We start from the raw sequence: 17,661 nt of genomic DNA, 5'->3' as shown, positions 1-17,661 counted from the left end.
GAAACACTCACGAGAACATCAAATCAGAGAAAATAGTCCCTTCAGTAAACCGTTCCCCCTGATAGAATCATATTTTCAAATTACAGTAATTTGCTTTTTCAGGATTTCAGAGTCTTATTGAAACATGAAGCTATTGATTTGTTAGCTTTTTAAAAAAAAAAAAAAAAAGTTAAATATTTATGTGTTTAGGGTTAGTGCCACAGAGTAGGAAAGTCAGACAATAATTTGAGACTAACACATTCTTGGTTTTGGTCTTTTTATGGGATTTATTGACACAAAAGAAAGCTATAGAATATCTCAGTTTCACAGGAAAAAAACCTGTTATATCTATGTATCTATAAATGACAGGAACGTCTGTCTGTCTGTCTGTCTGTTATTCGCATATCTCTCGAACCGTTCATCCGATTGATTTCAAACGTGACAGGTGTCTTACTACGGGCACGAGTAAGTGCAGTGCCACGTTTGACGTTGTTTGGATAAGAAAAGTAAAAGATACAGATAAATATATGAGTAAAAGAAGAACTCATTAGCTGTTGGCGCTCTAGCCGCTGGCCACTCCCCCTCTCACACAGCACACTGAGCACAGCACAGGACCAGAGTTAGAGAGGCTATAAGGCAGCGGAGCTTTGGCAGCTACAATGTGAAATACACTTCAAAATGAGAGACAGACTGAATATTCATAGATACTGGTGCAAGAGAGCTCGTATATATTATAAGATGTAATTTTACATCATGAACAAACTCCTGTCTCTCTTTTTAGTTGCAAGAGATATACAGCTCACGTTTGACCACACATACCGATGCTGTGCTTAAAACAAGCAAATGCAATCAGACATGTAAAACTAGGTGAAGCACATTAGATCTCCTCCCTGTTGGGGGCCGGTATTGATTGGAGAGGATATAATTGTCATTGAGCCTTCTGGCTTTAGTCTGTGAGTCTCCATATATGAAAGGAGGCATCTGCTGGAGCTGAAAACACTGGAGCATCCTACCGGAGCATCTGCTGCGCTGACAGGTGGAATAAATCACCTGCTCGGCTGCAGTCTGTCGCTGCAGAGCCAAACCTTGTGTGGACTGCAGCAGCTCTCTGCTCTGGGCATTCAGCCCTGTAGACTTCTACAGAGACACACTGAGCCAAGACCAGGCCAGAACACAAGGACTGCTGAGAGCCAACAACACACAGGTGTATTCATGGATTGTTGGCAAAAACTGGCACTGTTCATCGTGATGCAACGCCTATTAAACGTTAAGAGTTATTTTGTTTTGCTTGGCTTTCTAGTTGAATTCCAGTTTAAATGAAAATGCTTTAAGGTTCATGACCAGACTTTTAATTGTGTCTGTGCTGTTCCATTAAAATGTGTGTTTGTGTCTTCTCAATCCAGTGTCGTTCAGGCTGTTTCCTGCCATGGCACACGTTACACAGTATGTTCCGAAAATTGTCAGATTACACCTGCTATGAAGATGGGAGTAGATAAAAGGGCAAAGGTCAGATGGGTTGTGTGTGACTGTAACTACGCAGTCACTGCTAATGTGTTCATCTACAAAACCATTCTGAGCAAAATGACTGATATTCTCTTTTAAAATGGAAACAAGGAGGTCACAATCTTCGCTCTATGGACATTTTGCAATTCATTGTTCCCAAAGTAAGAACTGACCTGGGATAGAAAGCTTTTAGGTTTTCAGCTCATGATGCTTGGAACAATTTACAATCTGAACATCAACTTCAAAACATCGTACCCTTGACAAAATTTGAAGTACTTGTGAAAATTCTGGAGTCCAGGCTGTCTGTGTGTTAGTGTTTTATATGAGTTTTAATGTAGCTCATTTATGTATTGTATGATTCTTTTACTGTAACTGTGTTACAGCTGTCTTGACCAGGTTGTTAAAGAGATCCTTGATCTGAATGAGACTAATCTGGTTAAATAAAGGCTAAAGAAAAAGAAAGAAAAGTCTGTAAATAACCTTTTACTAATGCATGACAGGTAGCATGTGGTGACATGATAAGAACTGAACCATTTCCTTGACAACAGAACAAATTTCATCCGATAATGAAGGTCAAGCTGTTGATATTTTTTTGCCTAACAACAAATTCAGTCATTTGTCAGTGCCTTCCAAAACAACCCACATGATCATTATAACAATGAGTCATTGGATAATATCCTGACCTTCTGCCTCTGTGGTTAATGTTTGGGCAAGTTCAGTCAACTATGATTTCTTGGTTAAGCTCAGGGACGGACAGTAGTCATGCTGTAAAGAAACCTAGAATGACTGTTGGTAGGAAGCAGCATGTGTCATTTCTTTTGTGACAAAGTTATTTTGTGTGCTCATCCATCCTCCCTGACTCAAGAGGCTTTGCAGCAGTATAACAATGTCATGCTTCCACTTCTGTTTTCTCTGAAACAACAGTCATTATTCATACAACCACAAGAGGTCACTTGTCAGGTGAACGTAAATGGTTACATAATGCTATCATCTGTCATAGACAGGTCATTAATTAACATGTTGTATTTCATTTCAAATGTACATAAACAGAAATGAATGACATTTTGTGATTTAACCCTCCTGTTGTCCTCGAGTCAAGGAAGGAAGGAAGGGAGGGAGGATGGAAGGGAGGAAGAAGGAAGGGAGGAAGAAGGAAGGGAGGAAGAAGGAAGGGAGGAAGAAGGAAGGAAAGGAGGAAGGAAGGGAGGAAGAAAGAAAGAAGGAAGGAAAGTTGGGAAGAAGGAAGGATGGAAGGGAGGAAGGAAGAAGGAAGGAAAGGAGGGAGGAAGGAAGGAAGGAGGATTAAGAAGGAAGGAAAGGAGGGAGGGAGGGAGGAAGGAAGGAAGGGAAGAATGAAGAAGGAAGGAAGGAAAGGAGGGAGGAAGAAAGGAAAAGAGGCAGGGAGGAAGGAAGGAAAGAAGGACAGAGGAAAGAAGGAAAGGAGAAAGGTAGGGGGGAGGAAAGAAAGAGAAAAGGAGGGAGGGAGAAAGGAACGACAGAAGGAAGGAAGAAAGGGGGATGGAAGAAGGAAAGAAGGAAGGAATGAAAGAGAGAGGAACTAAAGAAAAAAGGAGGTTGGAAGGAAGGACAGACGGAAGGAAGGAAGGAAGGAACAGTCAAAACAGACGGGGTCAATTTGACCCGGGAGGACGACACAAAGGTTAAGAGCGAGTTGTGCGTTGGCATTATTACCTGACAAACAGCAGTGTACACTGTATATCCACCCAGTCATTGATTGCTATTTAGTCTCTTTGCATGCACAATGGTACCAAACCTGGACACCCCTGCACCTAGCTGTTCACTGAGAAATATTTCTATCACGTAACATCCCCTAAAACCAAAAACTGATGTTTATACATTTCTGTTTGATCAAACAAATGAGATACACCATGTTAGTCTAATTAGTGAGTGTTAGAGGTGTTGGGAAATGTGTTTTTGAACAAGATTGACAGAGCCAGGCTCGCCGTTTCCCTCTACGTCTCATCTTTATGCTCAGTTAAACTAAGCACATCCAGCTTCATACTAAACGCACAGATATCAGATTGATATCCATCTTCTCATGTAACTCATCCAGAGAACCAATGAGAGTATTTCTCGAAATGTCAAACTATTGTTTTTTAACCCTTACATACTGTTCATTTTCTACACCCTCACAGTATGTTCCAGTCTAACAATCCTCTCATATAAAGCAGATGTGTTTAGAAAGCATCAATAGTGGATCTGACTGATCAATAAATGTGATTAAACCTTGATTCATGTTTCAGAGAGCAGAGAGAGTGTATTTTTTAGCTTTTACACCACTAGTTTACCCAAGATATGAAAATATAATATAAAAATATAAAATATAATTATAATTTAACAAAAAGCCCTGTCAATACACTGTATAAGGTAACACCACTACTTTCTTAAATAAAATTAGTTTACTTTACTTATTTCATACTATCCTGTTGATTTAACTCATGCAATTTTAGTAAACTACTAATTTTGTATGAAAGCGTTATAAAACTAAATACAACTGAGTAAACTGCATTACACTCTGCAGTGTGCAAGCCCAGAGGAGTGACGCACACTGGGTTGGAGGCAGTTGTTGAGTCTTCAGGTAAGTTATAAAACTGAAATGCTCATTCACATTTGCACTATGCATTATCATTCTATTAATAACAATAAATACCTGTAATTAGGTTCAAATTAAGTTAGCTAGCTGATATCGTGCAACACAACGTTAGGCACAGAATAACATAGCCTACAGGATTTAACCTCTTCCAAATTAGTTAACGTTTTTTTTAATTTTTTATTAACCTAACTTAAAGTGGTAGTTAGATGTGCATATATATATTTCTGTCCTATGTTGTCTTCTAGTCTTTTTCTCAGGGGTGACGACTGTGATTTCCTCAAAGTCTGTCTTGTAAGTATTAAATAATATAATTAGGTTTTACACAGTCAACCCATGAAGGCCTTGTATCTGTCATATTTATAACCTTCTCTTTTTGCCTGCAGGATTCAGATGCTGTCACTGAATGAACACCAGATTCCTACGGGGGGGATTGAGTGTTATAACTGAAGACAGTCAGCAACCAGGTCCACATGCCATCCAGCACTGGTATCATACTGGAAGTCAGTCAGCATCGTTAATGATGACACTGGAAGCCATGCTCAAGCTATTTGCCTGACTTTTGGACTCATATATAACCTTCATTTGGACTATCCCAAAAGACTGAAGACCACATTTGACTTCATTCAGAAGGTGATACTGAACCTGGGAGTAGGTCAACTCAGCCCAAAACTTCATAGCTTGAAAAATGCACTTTAGCAATAGGTGCTGCAGGCATGTTAAGAGGGCCAATTCTTAGATACTTTATTGGACTGTTTAACATTTTAAATATTTGCCTTTGAAGCCACAATTGGATTCTTACTGACATTTACAGTCAGTAACATATTTTTTCTTATGTTCCAGTTTTACCTGTATCCCTTTAAGCTTTGTTAAATATGTACAAATTGTGCCTTACAAGCCATTCTGTAGTAAAGTTAGAAACAAGGATTAAGATTTTTTTTAAAGATATTATAATAATTAGCTTAAATGTGGATGTTTTGTTTGTAAAATGTTATGTTTCCACACACTCTTAAGTCAGGCTGAGGTGCTCTGAATTGTATCTTGTTCAAATAAATGAATAATACTGCTAACTAATAATTATTTGTTGTGCTTACTTTATTTTTCTAAGGCAATCGGTTTCCTGAATTTGAATGAGTAAACAGGACTCTTTAGTTAAGTCACATTAACGGGTTGTATAAGTTGTGATGACTTAAAAATGACAACTTGATTGTACATCATATGTACAGTTGGAACAACTCAACTAAATTGAGTAAATACAAATATTTAAGTCATCTTAAATAGTCAGAATAAAGTACATATAACTTAAAAATAACAGTTGTATTTACTTAACTATTTCAAGGCAATCGGTTTCCTGAAAGATTAACTTATCAACTTTTACAGTGTAGATATGGGTCGAATTTGACCCAGAACAGCCTCAATGGACAAAAACGTGTATCACCTATACAAAAGTATAACATTACATTTCAGGGTAAAAGACCTTTGGGATGTTTTTACAGCTGTCAAATGTCAAAATATATATTTGATATAGAATGTAAGGGTTAAAGTACACTCTTTTTGTCAACAGTCATACAGTAGATTAAAAACAAATAAACAAACTGTAGTTTTAATTGTAACATTTAACATAGAGTTAATGATCCAAAGCTTTATTGTACTGTACTGTGTTCTATTCGCTTTGCTTTTGCTCTTTATTCCAGCAGAGTAGTGGTGGAACACAGTCTGAGTCCATCTGACAGGTGGCCACTCAGTTCATTTCCAGAGGGTCGCTTGGGACTTGTGCAGTCTGACCATTTACTGTGTGGTTACTCCCAGCTCTGAGGCCTGGCTGCGGCTCTGCAGTGAGGAGCACCAGGGGAGTATCAGGATGACAGACGACGGGCTGTGAGCCGCCTGTAAGTGCATCCAACAGCAGGAGGAGCAGATATAACATCTCTCAATCCCTGGCTCTCACTGTTTAGAGCATGTGAAAATCTCCTCGTGTCACAGTGCATTTGACTCAGAGATGTACAGTACACAGGACTGTGAAGGAGGCCTGAGCAACACTATAGAATGAGTATTTGCTTTGACACACATGTTCCCTGCGGACATTTAATATTAATGCTACATTTTGCATACATTTAAATGCCCTGATGTTGCAAACTGCTCATTCAAGTCAATAATTTTTTTTTGCCAGATCCACGTCCTCAGAGAGTTCAAAAGAAAAGAAAGCAGAGAGAGCAGGCTGGCACATACTAATGCTGTCATCATGTTGTATTTAGCCCGGGTACATCACACTTTGCACAGCAGTGAGATGAATAAGAACACTGTGTGCTGTTCTGCTGAGAGACATTCACACCGTGACCTTTCTCTAAAGCATTCAATAACAGCTGTGTTGTCATAACAACCCTCTCTGGCTGCTCAGTAGACAGCATTTTGAAGATTCAGCCTCAGTAAACTGTGGCCTGTAGCTAAATTCCTCTTTATAATATTTATTTCTTGCGTCAAACTACCCTGGATTATATACTGTTTATCTCCTGAATCAGTCAGGCTTGAGATGGTTCCTTGACTTAATAGTTTAGGACATAGTCGTGTAGGTTTTTCCTGTTTTCTACTACTGCTCTAATGATTTTTCCTTCAAGGCACCACGAGCTGGGAAAGAAGGGAATAAATCAAGTAGATCAGTAGATCAGTAGATCACGATGAAGTCAAGATCAGTAGAAAAGTAGATCATAGCAAACCAAAGATGATTGAACAGGGAGCGAATCTTATCTCCAATGGATTACTATGAATTATGCTCATACGCATTACTGATTTATATTGAATTGCAGCATTCTGATCAGAAAGTACCGGTTCATATAGAAGAGAGTATGTAGTTGCCTAACGGTGTTCACCCATCTTTTTTTAGAGAGTGTGCCCTATTTAATGTCAGTGCTACGGTGGTATTACAGAGTAGAGTTACTTTTCCCTCAGTACAAACACTAACTTACAGAAAGCACACTGAACAGCCATCATAGCCGTTACAGCATCAATGTTAATGATGTCAAGTAGTAAACTGCTGCTGGCCATGTTTGTCAGGTTTTGTACATTGCTATTTGTCAGTAATGTATAAAAATAAGACATTCATGAGATATTCATTCTCCCAAAGTTTTTACTGGCAGAGGTCAATTTTGGTTAAGTGTGGAAAAGCTATTCCCACCTGAGAAAAAACTGTTATAAAAGATGTTTGAAGGAACATTAACTGCCTTTCTCTATGTATATGACTGTTTTATTTGTTCCATTCAGTTTTCTTGTATGATGTACAGATGCTGAGGCCAATGTCCCCCTCACAGACACTTGAACACACACTAACTCTTTTTTTAATTAAAAATATTTTATTGTTATTATACATACATATTATATGTATATATTGAAATGATTTGGTTTGATCTATGTAGTCATATCATTTTCTGTAATATTGTGTTATTTTAACATTTTTTTAGTTGGATGCTTTAAATAAGCCTCTCCCTGTACTACTACTCCCTTTTTTGTGTAAATTTTAACTTGCGCAAACTCAACTAATTAATTAATTAGCATCCAAGTTTAGAAGATCTGGATATTTACATGGTATATGTCATATGCAACTCAGTCTTGCTTAAGCACAATTTAGCCATACTTTTATTGCTACAAGCACACGATGTAGGAGTAACAAAATCAAACAGCTGGCCAAATACAATCAATTTGTACATTGTCTGATATGTTAAGGTTACTAAGCCTAGCCTTGGGATATCCATAGAACATCTTTCACCAAGCATTTCTATGAAGGAATTATAGTGCCATAAATCTAAAGGAGAGCAGACCACAATTTGCACTTGTAAAAAAAAAAATATATATATATATATAAACTCAACCAAAACCTTAATTACAGAGGTGGTAGATCGGAAAACACTTTAGGCTGTATTTCTTAATGCAATAAGAAACAATATATTTTGTCATAGACTTTGACTTGCTCTGTCTGTGTGTCTCTCTTCCAGCTCCTCTGGTTTCTTCTGACTGTACAAACTCATGCAGGTTAGGTGAATTGGAAACTCTAGATGGCCCGCAGGTGTGAATGTCTTGTCTGTGCTGGGTCTTGGACTTTGGCCTGGACATAAGTGGTCTTCACTAAAACCCTGGTTAGAGAGTGTGCATGGCATCACATAGGGAAGCAATTGAGGATTCATACTATCCTCTGTGAGTTTTAGAATGACATATTGCACAAAGCTTTCTAGTAAAGCTGTATCATCAGATCAACATTCAGCAGAGCAGAGACAGAAAATGAGTCTGAGATAAACAAGGATAGCCCAATTATAGAAGAGACACGTTGTCATGCCTGTGGCATAAACAGTCTGCATATTTATGAGAGATGTAAATAAAGAATGAAGATTCATTCTGTTAGAGAAGAACAGAGTCCACAAAATCGGATTTGTTTGAAGAAGCATCTAGTAGTACGATGCTTATTGAAACATGGAGAGACCGCAGGTGAACTCTGAAATACCGTGACAATCATTAACTACTGGGGTCGGACTGGGAATAAAATTCACCCCTGGCAATTTCCATCCATTATTCCCCAAAATACACACTTATGAGTTGCAAAAATGCATTATCAGCCTATTTATAACATAAGCCAAGCAATGGATATCAAGTTGGCACCCTATTAACAGGTGTACTTATAGGGTTTCATAAAATAATGAAATAAACAGCCAAGAAATAGCCTAGGGGAAAAGTCAGCACCCCAAGAGATGCACTTAGGATTTTATTTGTTTGACAATTGATACAGGCAGCCCAGCTCTCAGTGCTCTTATGCTCCATTGTATCCAACATTGTATGATGTACATACAATGTTGGATGCAATTGCAGCAATTCACACATCAGGCTTAACAGTCAGGATTTCATGCTACTGACACCATTTAAATGTTCATTCACTGCTATTGTCAGACTGTGACTAGCAGCATGCCTGCACCCTATTGGATAGGAACCAGAGTGACTAATCAACTTACATCATTTACAAAAACAGCACAGCATAGCAACCTTAAGCAGCTAATAGAATAGAAAAGCATGTCCTACGTTAGGCGGAGAGAAGATATCTCATCAGTGCACTCTTTTCTGCCATCCTGTAGATCAGTGGTCTCCAACCCTGCTCCTGGAGAGCTACTGCCCTGCATGTTTTAGGTATCTCCTCACTCTAACACACCTGATTCTAATAATCAACTCGTTATCAAGCCCTTTGACGAGCCTCAGCTGCTTGATAACGAGTTAGAGTGAGGAGACACCTAAAACATGCAGGGCAGTAGCTCTCCAGGAGCAGGGTTGGAGACCACTGCTGTAGATTATTCCAATAGTGTCCAAAGACATAAGACTGTCTTTTTCTGTTACCATATGCATGAACACTTCATTATGCACATATGTGCTACGTACTCCACAATATGTCCTTGTTGAATTTGAAAAGCTATGCTCAGTATGATGAATCCCCTCTGACCTATCTCCGCTGTTGACACTGTCACTAATTTCCATAAACTAGAGGTTGGAAATCAGCCTGCCAATCTGTCCAGATTATTTCCTCCTCTTCATTTGGTGATGACAGACTGTCAGTGTTACTCATGCAGCTAGCAGGATTTTGTGTGAAACTGGCATCAGTAACCTTATTTTCGAATAATAAATGTGTTAATTTAGAACATTTTGCAGTATTAGAGATGTTTTTTTCTTTTTATCTCCACTTTTTTTGCTTGTTCAGACCTTTATCCAGTCCATCTGTACTAATGTGAAAGAGCAGGCTGGTGGGGCTCAGCTGAAGGGAACAGTGGGCAGACATGCAGAGACAGTCTTGACAGGGTGGCAGGCAGGCAAGAATCCTTGTATGGAAAAGAAGTTAGAAAACCTTTCAAAAAGTCACAATACAGAACATTCAGCGTAAGCGTGGACACCTCTCTACCACCAGCCATATGACAATCTGGTAGAGACTGGCTGTGTGTTCTGGCTTCTTATGGAACTGTGGTGATGACAGGCAGGTGCTGTCTCTGGAAGCAGGACAGGTGTGTGGATAGAGAGAGAGGGGGAGAGAGAGAGAGAGAGAGCAGACAGAGCAGACAGACAATACCAACACAGAGCACAAGCACAAACCACGGACACAAAAGTCAGAAAATAAACAAAAATCCACTTACACGACCGGCAGGCTGGAGTCATGGAGGATTTGTGACACATATACTAAATGACTCTGCTTGTATTTGGGTGTGTGGTCTTTAGGGTGGACCAGCTTCTCTCAGTGTGTTGCCACAGGGATTTGGTGCTTATTGAAACTCCCCTTGAGTTTTTCAGATATTCCAGCCACATATGGAATGACAATGTTTTTATGTTTGTTCTTTTCTCCTCCAGGAGCAGTTTTGGTGTTCTTACTGGATCTTGTTGCTGGTTTCACAAAGGTCCAGCTTTTAGGCTTCCTTGAGGTGTTTTTGCTCCTTCTCTTTGGTCTTGGTGCTTGTGGGCACATTCTCAGCCCGGTGGTGTAAGGCTCTGATGATCCCTGGCTTGTGTTCCAGTGGGTGGTTGGAGTCAGAAAGTAAGCATTGGTCAGTGTGTGTAGGTTTGCTGTATACTAAGTACTGCATAGTCCAAGAAGGCCAAATTATTGTTTCTGACATCCTCTAGTCTCAATTTGATGTTGCTGTCCATTGAGTTCATTGATTGTTCTGTGAAGGCTTGCACTTCCTTTCTTGTTTTTTTTATTTTGACCCATGTGTTGTCCATGTATCTGAACCAGTGGCAAGGTGCTACACCTTCGAAGGAGCTCAGGGCTGTGCTTTCTATGTCATCTATGTAGAAGTTGGCCACAGGAGATGCAAGTGAACCAATGGCACAGCTTTGTTTCTGGCTATAAAAACCCTCATTGTGCTCAGGCAGAGGTAAAACAGGTCACAGGTCACATTTTTGTGTCCATGTGGTTTAGTCAAATGTAAAGGGGTTAAAATGTGGAAATAAACGTATGAATAACTTCAATTTAAAAAAATAAATAAAAAATTCTTTTTTTGTGGACCCAGCATCAAATTTCTGCTTTTAATGGTGTAACTATACAAACTACCACATCTTTCAACTTGCTTAAAAACAGTAAATTCTCAATAAAACACCATATCAACTAGTTTGGCATGATCTTACATTATAACTTTTATATTAAATAAAGGTAATGGAATACAATTGTTCTAAATATTACATTTCATCTGAAGTAATTATTTATATAATTCCACTTAAAAATAAAATAAAATAAAATACATAATATGTATCATTCTTTTGTGGTTACACCATTTGACATTTTTCAGGAGCATTCAGTCTTATTTTTGGTTTTAAAAAATGGTGCAAATGTCATTTCAAATGATATAAAACCAACAAAAATACTAAATGCACATTTTAACAAACCTGATGCTGCTTTTAAAACTAGTTTTTTAAATTGCTAATCTTGCCAACCCTTATTTGTCACTGACCCGTTTGCAGTCTTGGCCACCTCAGTAGTTGGAATACATGTGAAAAGTGAGATAATGTTATAGGGCACCTTGGTTTCGCCTGGGCTGTCAGTCTTAGCACCATGTCCATGGAGCTAGGATGTTGTGTTCAATAAGTGGGTCAGCAGCAGTATCAATCCAGCTACATATAACACTGCTCACTGAAGACTGGAACAGTGACAAATCCAGCTGCTCTTAACTCAAAACCTTTGGATATACCATGACCTGGAAACTGACAACCTTCACAGACAATTATGGTATGAGTCTGCTGCAGGTCTGATTTTACAAAATAGCTCTAATAAAATGTTGGTTGCAAACTTAGGCAAGGCCAGGCAAGGCAAGGCAAGGCAGCTTTATTTATAAAGTGCATTTCATACCCAGAGGCAACTCAATGTGCTTTACATAAAATCAAAACATTTAACAGTATTGGAAACAAAGAACATACAAATCAGAGTCTCTGTCAGCACCCATAACTGGTCAAAACAGAAATACAGTTTTAAAAATGTTAATCTATAAATGTACAAGCCCACTCTAGAAAGTAAAGTATGGCCTTCCATTGTCATATAAGTGAAAGCAGCCAGAAGCTATAGTCACATTTGGAGGGAAGCCCAGAAGGGTCACCATTAACCTGAAACTTAATTGTGAGCCAAATGCTCCAAATGTTCTTGTATGATAGCAGGCAAGATGCTGTGCCTGAGGAAATACACCTAGAATAATCATGCTTCATGCAATCAACCCATGAAATGAAAATGTTTCATCTATTTATGTGGGATACTCGTTCTGTTTACAAAGAGGGTTTTGACAGGAAACAGACCGAGTGGATCATATAGAACCACCGTGCCCTCTCCTCCTTCAGTGTATCTTGACTGACAGAAGATACAGATGGACAAACCAAAAACAAGTATTGAGTACACTTGTTTGGCCAAACACTTGTCAAGTCTCCTACTTAATCATTTTAATATCCTCCCACTGATGAGGGAGACAGCCTAACTAATGCCCAGTCAGATTAGTAATAACCTACCTGTCAATCACACTGAGAGGCTATAGAGCTAATTAGTCAAGCCAACTCTCCTCCAGGGTTTCATTTTCTCATTTCTATGGAGTAAGTGAGCAAGTTGTTAGATGCAGAATGAACTGTAGTTGCAATTGAAACCATTTTTGACAGAAAGACAAATGATGCGAGAAAACACTTCTTATACAGTGCATCTGGAAAGTGTTCACACTCTTTCACTTCCGTTGTGCTATGGAGACACAACGGCCTAGAGGACAAAGTGAGAGGACCTTCCTGTAAAGGTCCCGCCTCCTAAACTTTACCAGGAACGTCCTTTGTGGAAACCGGGCTAAAGTAGTAGTCCCAGCATTGAACTCAATGATGCTGAAGATTTTTTTGTAAAACAGATCAAAACTACTGCATTGCACTATTCAGTAAATGATCCTATTTCAAAAGTTGTTGAGAACCGTTTTACATTACATTACATTACATCTTGAAATTGTGTAACATTGTGTGGAGTTTGCATGTTCTCCTCGTGCCTGTGTGGGTTCTCTCCAGGTCTGGCTTCCACATACAGACCAAAACATGAAGCTTAGGTTAATTGGAAACTCTAAATTGCCTGATGAATGTGAGTTTGAATGGTTGTCTGTCTCTATATGTTAGCCCTGTGACCACTGGTGACCTGTCCAGGGTGTACCCTGCCACTCGCCCAATGGCAGCTGGGATTGGCTCCCTGATTTATCATGTAAATTACATTTAAGTGACATGATAGCTACAACTTCACTGTACTCCTCAGCCTTAGCACAATTACAGTGTCTGAAGACCTGCGTGGAACTATTTTTGTCCACTCTACTGCTGGGAAGGACTAAACCATGTGGACTGAAAGGCCGGGCCCATCAGAGGCTGTCCAATGATTTATACAGCCAACATTAATAGTTTGAATATAATAATAATAATAATAATAATAATGCATTATATTTAAAGGTGCCTTTCAAAGAACTAAAGGACACTTTACAAGGCACATAAAACACAACAACAGTACATCAAACAATAAAAATCAGGTAACGTTTAGTGCAAAGATAAAGAATAAATATGAATGTGACTATAAAGTGCATCAGTACAATAAATAAACAAGAACGTGATTACATAGTTAGTGTGAGACAGAGTATGCCACTCTGAATAGGAGCGTTTTCAGGCGGGATTTAAAGGTGGAAACAGAGTCAGAAGTGCAAATGTCTGGTGGGAGAGAGTTCCAAAGGCGGGGGGCAGATCGGCTGAAAGCTCTTGACCCCATGATGGTAGTTAAGTTGGCAGATGGGGCAAAGAGCTGGTTGGCAGAGGAGGATCGGAGAGTTCGGGAGGGTGTGTAGATGTGAATCAGTTCCGAGAGATATGATGGTGCCAGGTTGTGAAGGATCTTGTAAGTGAGGAGTAGAATCTTAAAGTCAATGCAGGATTTGATAGGGAGCCAATGAAGTTGCTGCAGGGCAGGAGTGATGTGTTCAATAGAGGGGGTTCTGGTTATGATACGAGCGGCTGTGTTCTGTACCAGCTGGAGTTTGTGCAGAGATTTCCGCAGGAGACCAAACAGGAGAGAGTTACAGTAGTCCAGACGGGATGTGATCAAAATGTTCAATCAATCAATCCTTTTTTATATAGCTTCAAATCACAACAAAAGTCATCTCAAGGCACTTTATACTTTGAGCAGGTCTAAACCGTACTCTTTAATTTAAAGAGACCCAACATCTCTTTAAATTGGGGGGGGGGGGAAGGAGAAATAAAGAGGAGAGGGAGAGAATTGAAAGAGAAACACATTGAAAATCAACATAGAAAATAGTAGGTCCAGGACAGGAATCTGTCATCCTGCTGTCCCCAGGCTAACTGTGAGACGAGATGGCACAGAGAACTCCGGGGAAGCACTTTAAGTTAGTGAATGCGGGAGTCCCCCGGCAGTCTAAGCCTATAGCAGAATAAACTAGGAGCTGGTCCAGGACTATAAGCTTTATCAAAAAGGAAAGTTTGAAGCCTACTCTTAAACATAGACACTAGTTACAGATCAAACTGATGTTGAAGCAATGTGCAAAAATGGACTCTGGTGCAGCTGTCTATTTGCGCACAGTGACAGCTCTGATGAAGAGTTTTTGGGACTCAGTGAGCATACAGGTACACATTGTATCAAATATGTAAAGTTATTATGTTCTTTTAAAAGGTTTAATTGAAACTCACCCTAACCCGAACCCAGCCTGAGTTAATATACCGGTCCAGTTCAGTTAAGCAAATCATAACATTATTATTATTATTACATAACCTGACACATTGTTTCAGGTGTAATATGTGTGTTTTGATTGTCTTTCAAAAAAAAAAAGTATATTGTGAAAGTTTTGGAGTATAAAGTTAAGTGTTTATAAACTAATAGTTACTGGTGCATTCAAATAAACCAGCCTTTAATAAAAAAAGTGTTTTTCCCAGTATGACACCCCCCCAAATAGACTGCGTCTTATACACCAGTGTGACTTAGGCACTGGTTTATTCAGTATGTAATCAAACAAACAAAAAATATTGACCTGGAGGTCTGCATTTCTAAGACTCATTCCTGTAGAATACACTGTAGTAAGTTCTATAGAGAGCTACACATCAAGCTATATTTGCAGCATATACACATTTCTGACACTATCAACCATTAAAAACTATATATACAAAATAATAAAAAACTACAGATCACAAAGTGATTTACATCTACAAAGAATGTAGAAGTGCAAGTCTTGGTCTATCCTGATTGACATGAGTTGCTGTCAGTTGAAATCAAGTTTTAGTCTCTGCTGGAAGGATTTGCTTTTGTGTGTACAATCAAACTACTGTAATGTGAACTCAGTATTGAATCATGCAGAGAACCAATCATAAAAAAATAAAGTAAACTGGTGCATTGAACCTCTGAGTGAAAAACCTTGTTATACACATGTGCATGTTATGCTGGAGGCAGAAATGTCAGAGACAGATGTTTCAAAAGACGGACAAATAAACCAAAACTGCTTTTTTTCCTCCTTGTTCTGTTTTCTGTTTAACCAACATTTTATGATTCTGAATTTCAGTCTTTATAATGGATAATGGTCATTCTCTTTTCAGAGATCTGCCTCTGTTAGACAAATCTACTGTAAACAGACATCAGCACAATGCACACACACACACATGCACACACACATACACGGTGTTAACCAACCCACTGAGGTCAATGTGTGGGTTTGCCACTCTCGCTTTCTGTATATCCAACATGTTGAAATAAGTTCTCCACCACACACACACACACACACACACACGCACACACACACACACACACACACACACACACACACACACACACACACACACAAACACACACACTGTATACAGTAAATAGCATGTAAGGTCAGCCTGTGGAGCTGTACTTCTGCTGCAGTATCATCACAGAGGAAGGACGCAACTTGTCTGTGTGTGTGTGTGTGTGTGTGAGTGAGAGAGAGAGAGGATATGTAACAGGGTTGTGGGTTGTCTCCTACAGGATTAGTCATGTTATTGTTTTCAGCCTCTGGACACTGCAGCCGTGTGCGCTCCCACAGGTCTCTCATCTCTCTGCTCTGGGGAAACACTGGTGCCTTTTATTAACAAGCCAAGACAGAGGAACCAGGCTCAACACTGTGGAAAGTAAACACAGATGTTGGCTGTTGGCTGTCAGTACCTATAATACTGTAGGAATTATTTGTAGTATATGTGTCATATATGTACCTCTCAGTACTCGCCCACATCACTTTCAGATTGTCTCAGGATACAAAACAAGATATTGCAACAGCTGCTGGTCAGATTTCCATGAAACCTGCTGTGGATATATATATATATACACATATATATATATATACTCAAATGTTAAATTCTTTATGATTTTTGTGTGCCACCAAGTTTTCAACTCCAATAGTGCAAAAATCTCACATTCCACAAAATCACAGTGTTTCCACGTAGCAGCATTTGAGGAAAAATGTCGCTTAAAAACAAAACAAAAAAAAACATATCAGTGATTTTGCATGTTCACTTAAAATCACGTATGTACCATCACTGCTAATTATGATGCAAACCATGCTGTAGTGTTGTTATGCTATGCTAACAGTACTGTTGAAGGGATGGCAGTGACACTCAGTGCACCACTATGGATGGATTGCAATGTACATTCTGTACATTCATGAGCATGACTGCTGCTGACTTTAGTGATCGTCTGACTTCATCCTGTGTCAGTATGAGGTTGACATTTTTGGGTTTTGAGTTAAACCTCACATACTGTTCATATTCTGACTCATAATTAGTCTCTACACCAATTCACATTCATAAATTCCCCATCAGTTATTAATAAGTGTTTGATTAATCCTTCTGTTCTATAAATCAAATGGAGAATTTTTTTTTTTTTTTTGAATTGTTTGAATAAACAGGTCGAACTTGTACATGTGCATATATAAAAATGTGTATCAGCTGCACACATTTTTTTTTAAATATGCATATTAATTACATGTTTGTATTCTGTGGGTCAAATTAGGAAAGTCTGGCTTAAATAAATGTGTATAGGTGTTTTTAAAGCTCTCAAATGTAAAAATTGGTTAAATCTGACCCTGAACAGCAGTTTTAGTGATAATTAGCAGTTGTTAGAATGCTTACACACTAATCTAAGATGGTGAGCAGATAGTAATTTTGCTGTGAGCATGTTAGCATGCTGACATTAGGATTCAGCTCAGTAAATCACTCAGATTGAAGGATGTTACTTACACTTATCACTAACAACACAAAAAACTGGTTAACTGAACACTGACCTCTCAGGTCTATTCCATATCTCTGAGATTCCCACTAACAACGAGCTGCCGACTGAGATATACGTTTGGAATGATTTATTGGATCTAACTGAAAGGGAGCTGGGATAATGTGGGGAACATAGATTGAAGGCCCAGGGGGAAAGGATGAGGAATGAAGGGTTGAAGGGTTGAGGGATGAAGGGATGGGGGTGATGAGAAAACAGAGGGGAACCAAAGGGAGTTGAGTCTCAGAGTGTAGAAGCTCTGTCTTCAAGCCTTGTGATTGGATGG

This window comes from Scomber scombrus, chromosome 22, assembly GCF_963691925.1.
Source record: "Scomber scombrus chromosome 22, fScoSco1.1, whole genome shotgun sequence".
In the NCBI taxonomy this organism is placed as follows: Eukaryota; Metazoa; Chordata; class Actinopteri; order Scombriformes; family Scombridae; genus Scomber; species Scomber scombrus.
This window is presented reverse-complemented; position numbering follows the sequence as displayed.